Raw genomic sequence first — 9,910 nt, forward strand, 5'->3', positions numbered from 1 at the left:
GATTACAATGTTACCTTAAAATGGCATTAAATTTGATGTGTGAGTTACTTCAATGAATAAATTGAAAGCATTCTCCTGATCACGTCTGCACTGTGATTTATGAATATGTGACATGTAGCTCACTCCTGCTGGTTGATTCAGAGCTCTCAAGCGTGGCCTTACCTTTCATATTGGATGCTGAAATGACTCCTTGAGTTAGGAAATCCAGCCTCTCCAACAAAACAAGCAAAGTGTTTGCAAGCAATTGTTTACATAGGATATACAGCAAGGGCTCTTAACGGTGTGCCTACAATGCAAAATTAGATGTCAGATATACATGCCTGTCTCAATACTCTGCATTATGTGAAATTCAGACACAGGCCTCAGGAAATTTGACATTAGTTTTATTTTGGGTGACACACAACTTCTGGAAGAACATGTATAATGATGTGCTTGTGGGAAGAATGTGTCTTAAATCAACCTGTGGTACTTCCCATTCCAAACCATGAAGAAAATTTAACAAATAAAAACCAAAAAACTGCGGATGCTGTAAATCAGAAATAAAGACAGAAGTTGCTGGAAAAGCTCAGCAGGTCTGGCAGCATCTGTTAATTAAAAAGTCAGAGTTAAAGTTTCGGGTCCGGTGACCCTCCCTCAGAACAAGAGGAAGGGTCACTGGACCTGAAACGTTAACTCTGATTTTTTTCTTCACAGATGCTGCCAGACCTGCTGAGCTTTTCCAAGAAAATTTAGCAAACCTAGTCCAATATCTCTGAATTGTCCTCCATGTTCTCAGATTTGTGAACATTAAACTGCTACTCCAAACTCCACTGTGAAGCGTTTAAGTGCCATACTTCAATTTTAAAGGATGCAAACTTTGTGTTTGTAACTGTAATTAATGTGTAATTATGATCTTATTCCACCACTTGTAATTGTTCTCTCACTCCAAAATGTTGTGTCGGGGGTGGGTATGGAAGTTTTGTTTTAAAGACCGCAATTAATTGTTTGATTATTTTACATTTTTAATGTATTAATGTTTTAATTAGCAAGTCTGTTTGAAACCCCATTCACTATGATAGAGGAGTAACTCACTCCCACGCCTCCGTTGTGAAAAAAATGCAAATATTTGCACAGGGTCAACGGTTAATGGTCAAAGATTGACCAAAGGCTAAAAATCTTTTCGCCAATATAAAGGCAAACGAAACACTTTCGATTAATATTGTACAATCTGTACAGTTATCAACTTTACAATCTGCTCGACCAAAGTCAGTTCTGTGCCTTACTGTTGAACATTTCCGAATTTGTCACGATTACCCAGTTGGGGGGCTTTAAACTGTGATTTGTAATAAATGACACAAGAATAGCGGAAGCAAACGGGTGAGGAAGGAAGAGGCGGTGAGTTTTGATTTGATTTTGAGCCAGAAAGCAATCTTGTCGAACTACAAGCTGCCCCCTTGTAGAGAGTAAAACCGGAGGCTGGAGTGGCATCACTTGCTCGGCTGGAAAAGCAGACGTATGGTTCGAATTGGCCTTCGCTCACTCTGTCACTGCGCAGGTATGTTGTTGTAGGCGCTAACCAAATGTACATTGTTGTGAGTGGGTGTGCGCCCAGGCACTGGTCAGGGTCTGCATTTATTAGTGTTTGTAACATCGACAACAGGAGCTGCTGTTTAAGGTGAGAACCTTGTTTTACTGCATGTATCCAGTCCTTAAAAGAAAGGGACAATTTTTGCCCTCTGAATAAGCGTGGTCTTATTAATGTACAATATATCTAAGACAAAGATCGGCCATCTCAGTTTTTTAATCAGCCATAGGACTGGGTGTCATTGGCTGTCTAGCATCTATGGCCCTCTGACTCCGTCATTATCTGTTTGAGTGATGCCAACTGTGAGAAGGGGGCCTCCGAAATATCCACCTTCTTCCTTAACCAAGGAGTCCTTGCTGTATTGATTGTAATGAGGTCAGCCAGGAAGACGAGTTCCCTGATTGGGGTTGTTATAGAGTCATACATTATGGAAACAGACACTTCGGTCCAACCAGTCCATGCCAAACTAAACTAGTCCCATCTGCCTGCTCCTGGCCCATATCCCTCCAAACCATTCCTATTCATATATCCATCTAAATGTCTTTTAAACATTGTAGTTTACCTGCATCCACCTCATCAGGCGGTTCATTCCACAAGCCAACTACCTTCAGTGTAAAAAAATTGCCTCTCATATCTTTTTTAAATCTCTCTCCTCTCACCTTAAAAATGTGCCCCCGAGGCTTGGAAATTCCCCATCTCGTCCAACCAGGGAGCCTTGGCTGACAGTATAAGAAGGAGTGTAAAAGGTTCTGTTCACTCTGAGAGCTGCCTCTGAGGAAGCTGGACCAGCGTTAAGAACTTTCCATTTGTAAATAAAGGGTGACTTGGTGACAGGATACTGGCCTCTTTGGAATTATTTCACTATGCACCATGATTGACAGAGCCCTCTGCCATGTCCAACCCATTTCCCCCACTTTGGCCCTCACCTTGTCTCTTCTCTCCCACAACAGCGATAGATCCCCTTTGTCCTCACTTACCATCCCACCAGCATCCATACCCAAAGTCTCATTAGTTGCCATTTCCGCCAACTCCAGCAGATGCCACCACCAGACACTTATTCCTCTCCTCTCCCTTGTCAGCCTTCAACAGGGACCATTCCCTCCCGGAAACCCTGGTCCACTCCATTTCCAATATCTCCCCACACCCTGACAGAACCTTTCCATATAATCTCACAAGGTGCCCTTTTAACACCCCCATTCACACTATCCAAGTCGCCAGATACATGTTCCAGATGAAGCTTTACCTGTACTTCACTCCATCTACTCTACTGCATTCGTTACTCACAACGTGGTCTCCTGTACTTTGGGGTAACGAAGCGTAGACTGTGACTCGACAGCTTTGTAGAACACATATGTTCTGTCTGCAAACATAACCCTGGCTTCCAGTTGTCTGCCATTTCAACACACCACTGTGTTCCATCCATCATCTCTGTCTCAGGCTTGCAACCTTCTGGAATCAATACTGTGAAGAATCTTAGGGCCTAAGCATGTCCTTAACCTAAACCCACAGACCAGGCCTTGTCATCACAAACAACCCATTGTCAGCTGCTAATGGTTCTCATTGGCAGCTATTCAATCTTCCCAGGCTGATCTTTACCCATTACTTTGTCTGCCCAACTGTTTTTCTCTCTCTCTGGGCTCCATCTCCACCTATCGTTCACTCCTTCCCCTTAGCCCAGCCCCTTCTTGAACACATACATCAACCTTTTCCTAGCTACAGTCAGTTATGCAGATGGGTCACTGGCCCCAAAACATTAACTGTGCTATCCCTCCACAGATGCTGCCAGGCTTGCTGAGATTTTCCAGCAATTTCTGCTTTTCCTTCTTTATTTAACTCTTTAATAGATTCAATATAAAACATACATTTGTTGCAACATTTACTTCTTACATCATTCTAACTTAATTTCAACATTAACTCACTTCATTTAACCACATTATCTTTGACTTAATTCACATTTAAGCCTAACTAAATTTAACTCTACACGTTTGACAATTCGAGTGAAGTGGGTGACTTTGTTCTCAGGGTTGATCTTGCCTCTTGGTTCTTTGTCTCCTCTGAAGATGACTTCAGGGTATGTGCTTCTCAAATATTGGTCTCGAAGGCTCCTCCTGAGAAATCGAAATTCCCAGCATGCTTGATTGTAGCTCTTAATCAGCCTCATCACCATTTCTGTTGCTGGCCACCTGACCACAATAGCTACAAGGACTGTGTGATGATCACCTGACTGATACTGTCATGGACAGATGCATCAGTGGCAGGCAGATTGGTGAGGATGAGTGAATATGTTTTTCCCTCTTCTTGGTTCCATCACCTTCTGCTGCTGCCCCTGTCTAGCAGCAATGTCCTAAAGGACTCAACTGACTGGATCAGTACTACTGCTACTGATATTCTAATGATGGACATTGAAATCCCCCACCCACAGTACACTCTTGTGCGCTTTTTACCCCTGTGTACGTCCTTCAAGTGCTACTCAACGTGGATGAGCACTGATTCACCAACCGAGAGTGGATGTGGTAATTAATTGGAGATTTCCTTGCCCATTTTTGACAAGGTGCCATGAGACCTGAAGGTGTCCAGAATCAATATTGAGGACTCCCAGGGCAACTCTCTGACAGTTAGTAAGGAGGACTTTGCAGGGCTGATAGGGCTGTTTTTGTGGTGTCGTTTCTAGTTCCTAGGTCGTTGCCAGGTGGTCCATCCATTTTCGCTCTTTGATTCTTTCTAACTATTGGGAGATCAGGGTTAATTGTTGTTCATTTAAGTGGGAGCAATGGGCTGAGTATTAGAAAAATACAAGGTCAAGTTCTTTTTAGCTAGACTTTATACAACTGAATGGCTTGCCAGGCCGTTTCAGAGGGCAGTTAAGAGTTGAGCACATTGATTTGGGTCTGGAATCACACATAGGCCACACCAGATACAGAAGGCAGTTTCCTTCCTTAAAGGACATTAATGATCCTGATGGGTTTTTCTCACAGACAACAATGATTCCATCGTGGAAATTACCTACTTGCCACTTCCAGGCATCTTGTATTCGCAACTTAAATTATTTGAAAATCATTTGTTTTACTCAATAACTTGCAAACCTTAACCTTAAATAAAACTCTGCATCATAAATAAATCTCCAAATTATTTGTTGTGTGAGAAACAATTAAGAGACAGTGGCTTGCAAAAAATAGCATAACTCAGCAGCAGAAAACAGAACTGCATTTAATACTTAAAGGCACCTCTCACTTTAAACATGACATCACCCTACATCTGCGCATGTGCAGAAAGGGTTCCCCATAGTATTTGGGCCACAAATAAACACAGCCCTTCATGCTCAGCTGAGGCAGTTTATGGAGAAATTTCCAGGACATTGCAGCTTATGTCATTGTGCTGAAAAAATAGTCAAAAGTATACTTTCATAATTTTTGTCCTGGCATTTTCAGAGATTATACTGGACTTCCAAACTCACAGGAGCTTAAGGTTCATTTTAGTTCACTTAAGTAGGAGCAGTGGGCTGAGTATTAGAAAACTAAATGTTAACTTTTCATTCACATTACAGTTTTGCAGTCAGCAGTGCTGTGTAAGGGCATTAAAATGCTGGTGCAACCATGTAATAATATTACAGAGCTGCACATCCACTGCGTATAAATACCACAGTGTGGGCAAAATTAGAACAGACTAGAATGATCAGTCTGGGTGACACACTAGAATGTGAGACTATTGTGACTAGAATGTGAGGTATTCAGTGAGCAGATGGACTTGGATGCATGAAGAAGAAAGATTAGTCATTACCTAACGTAACTATAAAGCAGGGTCTGGTATGTGATAACTATGTATAATAGTATTCAGAAAGAAAGATAATAGTGTTATTTTGAAGTCAAATCCTGACAATATTTACATGCATCTGGAAAGGCAGGGTCTGATTAGGGATAGTCAGTATGGCTTTGTGTGTGGGAGGCCATGTCTGACTGATTTGATTGTGTTTTTTGAAAAGGTGACAAAGAAGGTTGATGAAGGCAGAACAGTAGATGTTGTCTATGTGGACTTCAGTGAAGTGCTTTCCAAGATTCTGCACGGAAAACTGGTTAGTAAGGTTAGATCACATGGGATCCGGGGGAGACTAGCCAATTAGACATAAAATTGGCTAAAAGGTAGGAGATGGATGATAGTTGAGGCTTGATGATTTTCAGACTGGAGGCCTGTGACCAGTGGTGTGCCACAAGGATCGGTGCTCAGTTCACTGCTTTTTGTCATTTATATAAATGATTTGGATGTGAATATCAGAGGAATGGTTAGCAAGTTTGAATATCACACCAAAACAGGTGGTGTAGTGAACAGTGAAGATTATCTCAGCGTACAGCAAGATCTTGATTAGATGAGCCAATGGGCTGAGGAATGGCAGATGGAGTTTCATTTAGATAAATGTGAGGTGCTGCATTTTGGTAAGGCAAACCAGGACAGGACTTATATAGTAATTGGTAGAGTCCTGGAGAGTGTTGCCAAAAAATGAGCCCTAGGGGTGCAAGTGCATGTCAATAGATGGGGTGCTGAAGAAGGTGTTTGGCACGCTTGCCTTCATTGGTCGTAACATTGAGTATGGGAGTTGGGTTGTCATATTGTGGTTGTACAGGACATTGCTGAGGCCACTTTTGGAATACTGTGCACAATTCTGGTTACCCATGTATGGATTTTGTTAAACTTGAGGGGGTGCAGAAAACATTTACAAGGATGTTGCTCGGAAAGAAGAATTTAAGCTATTGGGAAAGGATGAATAGGCTTGGGCTATTTTCTTTGGGGCGTTGGAGACTAAGGGGTGGCCTCATAGAGGTTTATAAAATCATGAGGGGCATGGAGAGGATGAATGACCAAAGTCTTTTCCGTAGGGTGGGGGAGCTCTAAACTAGAGGATATAGGTTTAAAGTGAGAGGGGATAGATTTAAAAAGGACCTGAGGGTTAAATTTTTTCATGCAGCGGGTGGTGTGTCTGGAACGAGCTGCCAGAGGAAGTGGTGAAGGTGAGTACATGTACAACATTTAAAAGGCACCTGGATGGCTACATGAATGATGGCAGAGGCAGTCAGTAATGAGGCAACAGCAGCGGTCAGGGCCGAAGTCTCATGAGTGGCAGCGGAGTCTGACATGCTCAGTGGAGGTCGGTAACAACAGTCAGCGGTGAGGGCAGTTGGCAAAAACAGGCAATGTGGGTGAAAGCATGCCTAACACAGGGGAGAGCGAGTCGTCTTAGGGAAAGCCCAGCTTGGGGCATCTGCAGGCCCATGGCTTAAGAAAGGACTGCAATGTTTGATTTTTTAAACTTTATTTGTTTATTTTTCTACTTTTCCACTAAGAAAACTATTGTGCTGAACTTTTTAACTTTATTTTTCTTTACTTTTCTACTTTTGTAACTAAGATTTGTTATTTAGGTACTTTGCACCTAAGATGGCGCTGTATGTGGCGACATTATACACTTTTCACTGTACTCTTGTACCCCGTACTTGAATACACATGACAAAACCTAAATATTGCAGATAATATACGATGAGCCTACCAGTGTGACCCTTGACATCCCTGCTGCACTGCAAGTGTTTAAACTGGGAGAGAGGCATATAATAACATCAATGAACAGGTTGATTAGAACATTTTTTTTTCAACTGATTATCTTCCAGCATGATTTAAGAGGATGTTGCTGGGACTGGAGGATTTTAGTTATCGGAAGAGGCTGAGTAGGCTGGGTTTTTTTTTCCCTGGAGCGCAGCGACTGCGGGGTGACCATATGGAGGTTTATAAAATCATGAAGGGCATGGGTAGCGTAAATAGCCGAGGTCTTTTTCCCATGGTATTGAAGGTACTGTTTCAGAAGTAGAAGTCCACCTTTCAGGACAAATATTAAGAGATTAAAATAATGAGATATATCGATAGAGTTAATGGTATTTGTCTTTTCCCTAGGATAGGGGGTTTCAAGACTATGGGGCGCATTTTTAAGGTGAGAGGAGAGAAATTTAAAAAAGATATGAGAGGCAGTTGTTTTACACAGAAGGTGGTTTGCATGTGGAATGGACTTCCTGAGGAAGTGGTGGATGTGGGTACAATTACAGCATTTAACAGACATTTGGACAGGTACATGAATAGGAAAGGTTTGGAGGGATATGGGCCAGGAGCAGGCTGGTGGGACTAGTTTAGTCTGGGATTATGTTCGGCATGAACTGGTTGGACCGAGGGGTCTGATTCTGTGCTGTATGATTCTATGGCTACTTAAATCTAAATCTAATCTAATTTAATGAATAGGAAGAGTTTAGAGGGATTTGTACCATATATAGATGGAGTGGATAAGAAGGCATTTTTAGCACGCTTAACTTTAATGCTCAGACCTTGAGCCTATGACTTGGGTCGTTATTTTGAGGTTGTACAGGATCTTGGTGAGGCCTCTTCTGGAGTACTGTGTGCAGTTCTGGTCTACCTGTTATGGGAAGGAGATTATTAAGCTTGAATGGTTCAGAAGAGATTAACCAGGGTGTTGTTGGGAATGGAGGGTTTGATTTATAAGGAGAGGCTGGATAGGCTGGGATTTCTTACACTGGAGCATAGGAGGTTCAGAGGGGACCTTATAGGGATTTATAAAATAATGAGGGATATAGATAAAGTGAATGGCAGGTGTCTTTTCCCTAAGGTGGGGAATTTCAAGACTAGGGGGCATATTTTTAAGGTGAGAAGATAAGGATTTAAAATAGACAAAGAGTCAAAGAGTAATAGTGATATACAAAATGGAAACAGACACTTCGGTCCAACTCATCCATGCCAACCAGATTAAATTAATCTAGTCCCATTTGCTAGCATTTGGCCCATATCCCTCTAAACCCATCCAGATGCCTTTTAAATGTTGTAATTGTACCAGCCTCCACCACTTCCTCTGGCAGCTCATTCCATTCACACACCACGCATTGCATGAAATGGTTGCCCCTTAGGTCCCTTTTAAATCTTTTCACTCTCTCTTTAAACCTATGCACCCTAGTTTTGAACTGTCCCACCCCAAGGAAAAGACTTTGGCTATTCACCCTATACATGGTCCTCGTGATTTTATAAACCTCTATAAAGGTCACCTCATCTTCCAGTGTTCCAAAGAAAATAGCCCCAGTCTATTCAGCCTCTCCCTATAGCTCAAATCCTCCATTCCTGGCAACATCCATGTAAAGATAACAAGGTGTAGAGCTGGATGAACACAGCAGGCCAAGCAGCATCAGAGGAGCAGGAAGGCTGACGTTTCGGGCCTAGACCCTTCTTCAGAAATGGGAGAGGGGAAGGGGGTTCTGAAATAAATAGGGAGAGAGGGGGAGGCGGATGGAAGATGGATAGAAGAGAAGATAGGTGGAGAGGAGACAAACAGGTCAAAGAGGCGGGGATGGAGCCAGTAAAGGTGAGTGTAGGTGGGGAGTTAGGGAGGGGATAGGTCAGTCCAGGGAGGACGGACAGGTCAAGGGGGCGGGATGAAGTTAGTAGGTAGGAGATGGGGGTGGGGCTTGAGGTGGGAGGAGGGGATAGGTGGGAGGTAGGACAGGTTAGGGAGGCAGGGATGAGCTGGGCTGGTTTTGGGATGCGGTAGGGGGAGGGGAGCATCCTCCGACACTTCCGCATTTGCAATCCGACACCACCACCAAAGACATTTTTCCCTCCCCACCCTTATCTGCTTTCCGGAGGGACCACTCTCTCCACGACTCCTTTGTCCGCTCCACACTCCCCTCCAGCCCCACCACACCCGGCACTTTTCCCTGCAACCGCAGGAAGTGCTACACCTGCCCCCATACCTCCTCCCTCAACCCCATCCCAGGCCCCAAGAAGACCTTCCACATTAAACAGATGTTCACCTGCACATCTGCTAATGTGGTATACTGCATCCGCTGTACCCGTTGTGGCTCCTCTACATCAGGGAAACCAAGCGAAGGCTTGGAGACCACTTTGCAGAACACCTACGCTCAGTTCGCACTAAACAACTGCACCTCCCAGTCGCGAACCATTTCAACTCCCCCTCCCATTCCTCAGACGACATGTCCATCCTGGGCCTCCTGCAGTGCCACAATGATGCCACCCGAAGGTTGCAGGAACAGCAACTCATATTCTGCTTGGGAACCCTGCAGCCCAATGGTATCAATGTGGACTTCACAAGCTTCAAAATCTCCCCTACCCCTACCACATCCCAAAACCAGCCCAGCTCGTCCCCGCCTCCCTAACTTGTCCTTCCTCCCACCTATCCCCTCCTCCCACCTCAAGCCCCACCCCATCTCCTACCTACTAACCTCATCCCGCCCCCTTGACCTGTCCGTCCTCCCTGGACTGACCTATCTCCTCCCTAACTCCCCACCTACACTC

At 43.8% G+C, this 9,910-nt stretch overlaps 1 protein-coding gene across 1 annotated transcript in view; it reads left to right on the forward strand.

Annotated features, from left to right (window-relative positions):
• The first annotated feature begins 1,333 nt into the window (after positions 1 to 1,333).
• Positions 1,334 to 9,910, forward strand: part of LOC109938273 (inosine-uridine preferring nucleoside hydrolase-like) — a 30,779-nt gene continuing 22,202 nt past the window's right edge. Inside the window, exon 1 of the mRNA XM_020536714.2 lies at positions 1,334 to 1,534. The gene's annotated coding sequence lies outside the window, so the exon portion shown is untranslated. The remainder of the gene's footprint in view (positions 1,535 to 9,910) is intronic.

The sequence above is a fragment of the Rhincodon typus genome, chromosome 6 (genome assembly GCF_021869965.1).
Source record: "Rhincodon typus isolate 14 chromosome 6, sRhiTyp1.1, whole genome shotgun sequence".
NCBI classification, from domain to species: Eukaryota; Metazoa; Chordata; class Chondrichthyes; order Orectolobiformes; family Rhincodontidae; genus Rhincodon; species Rhincodon typus.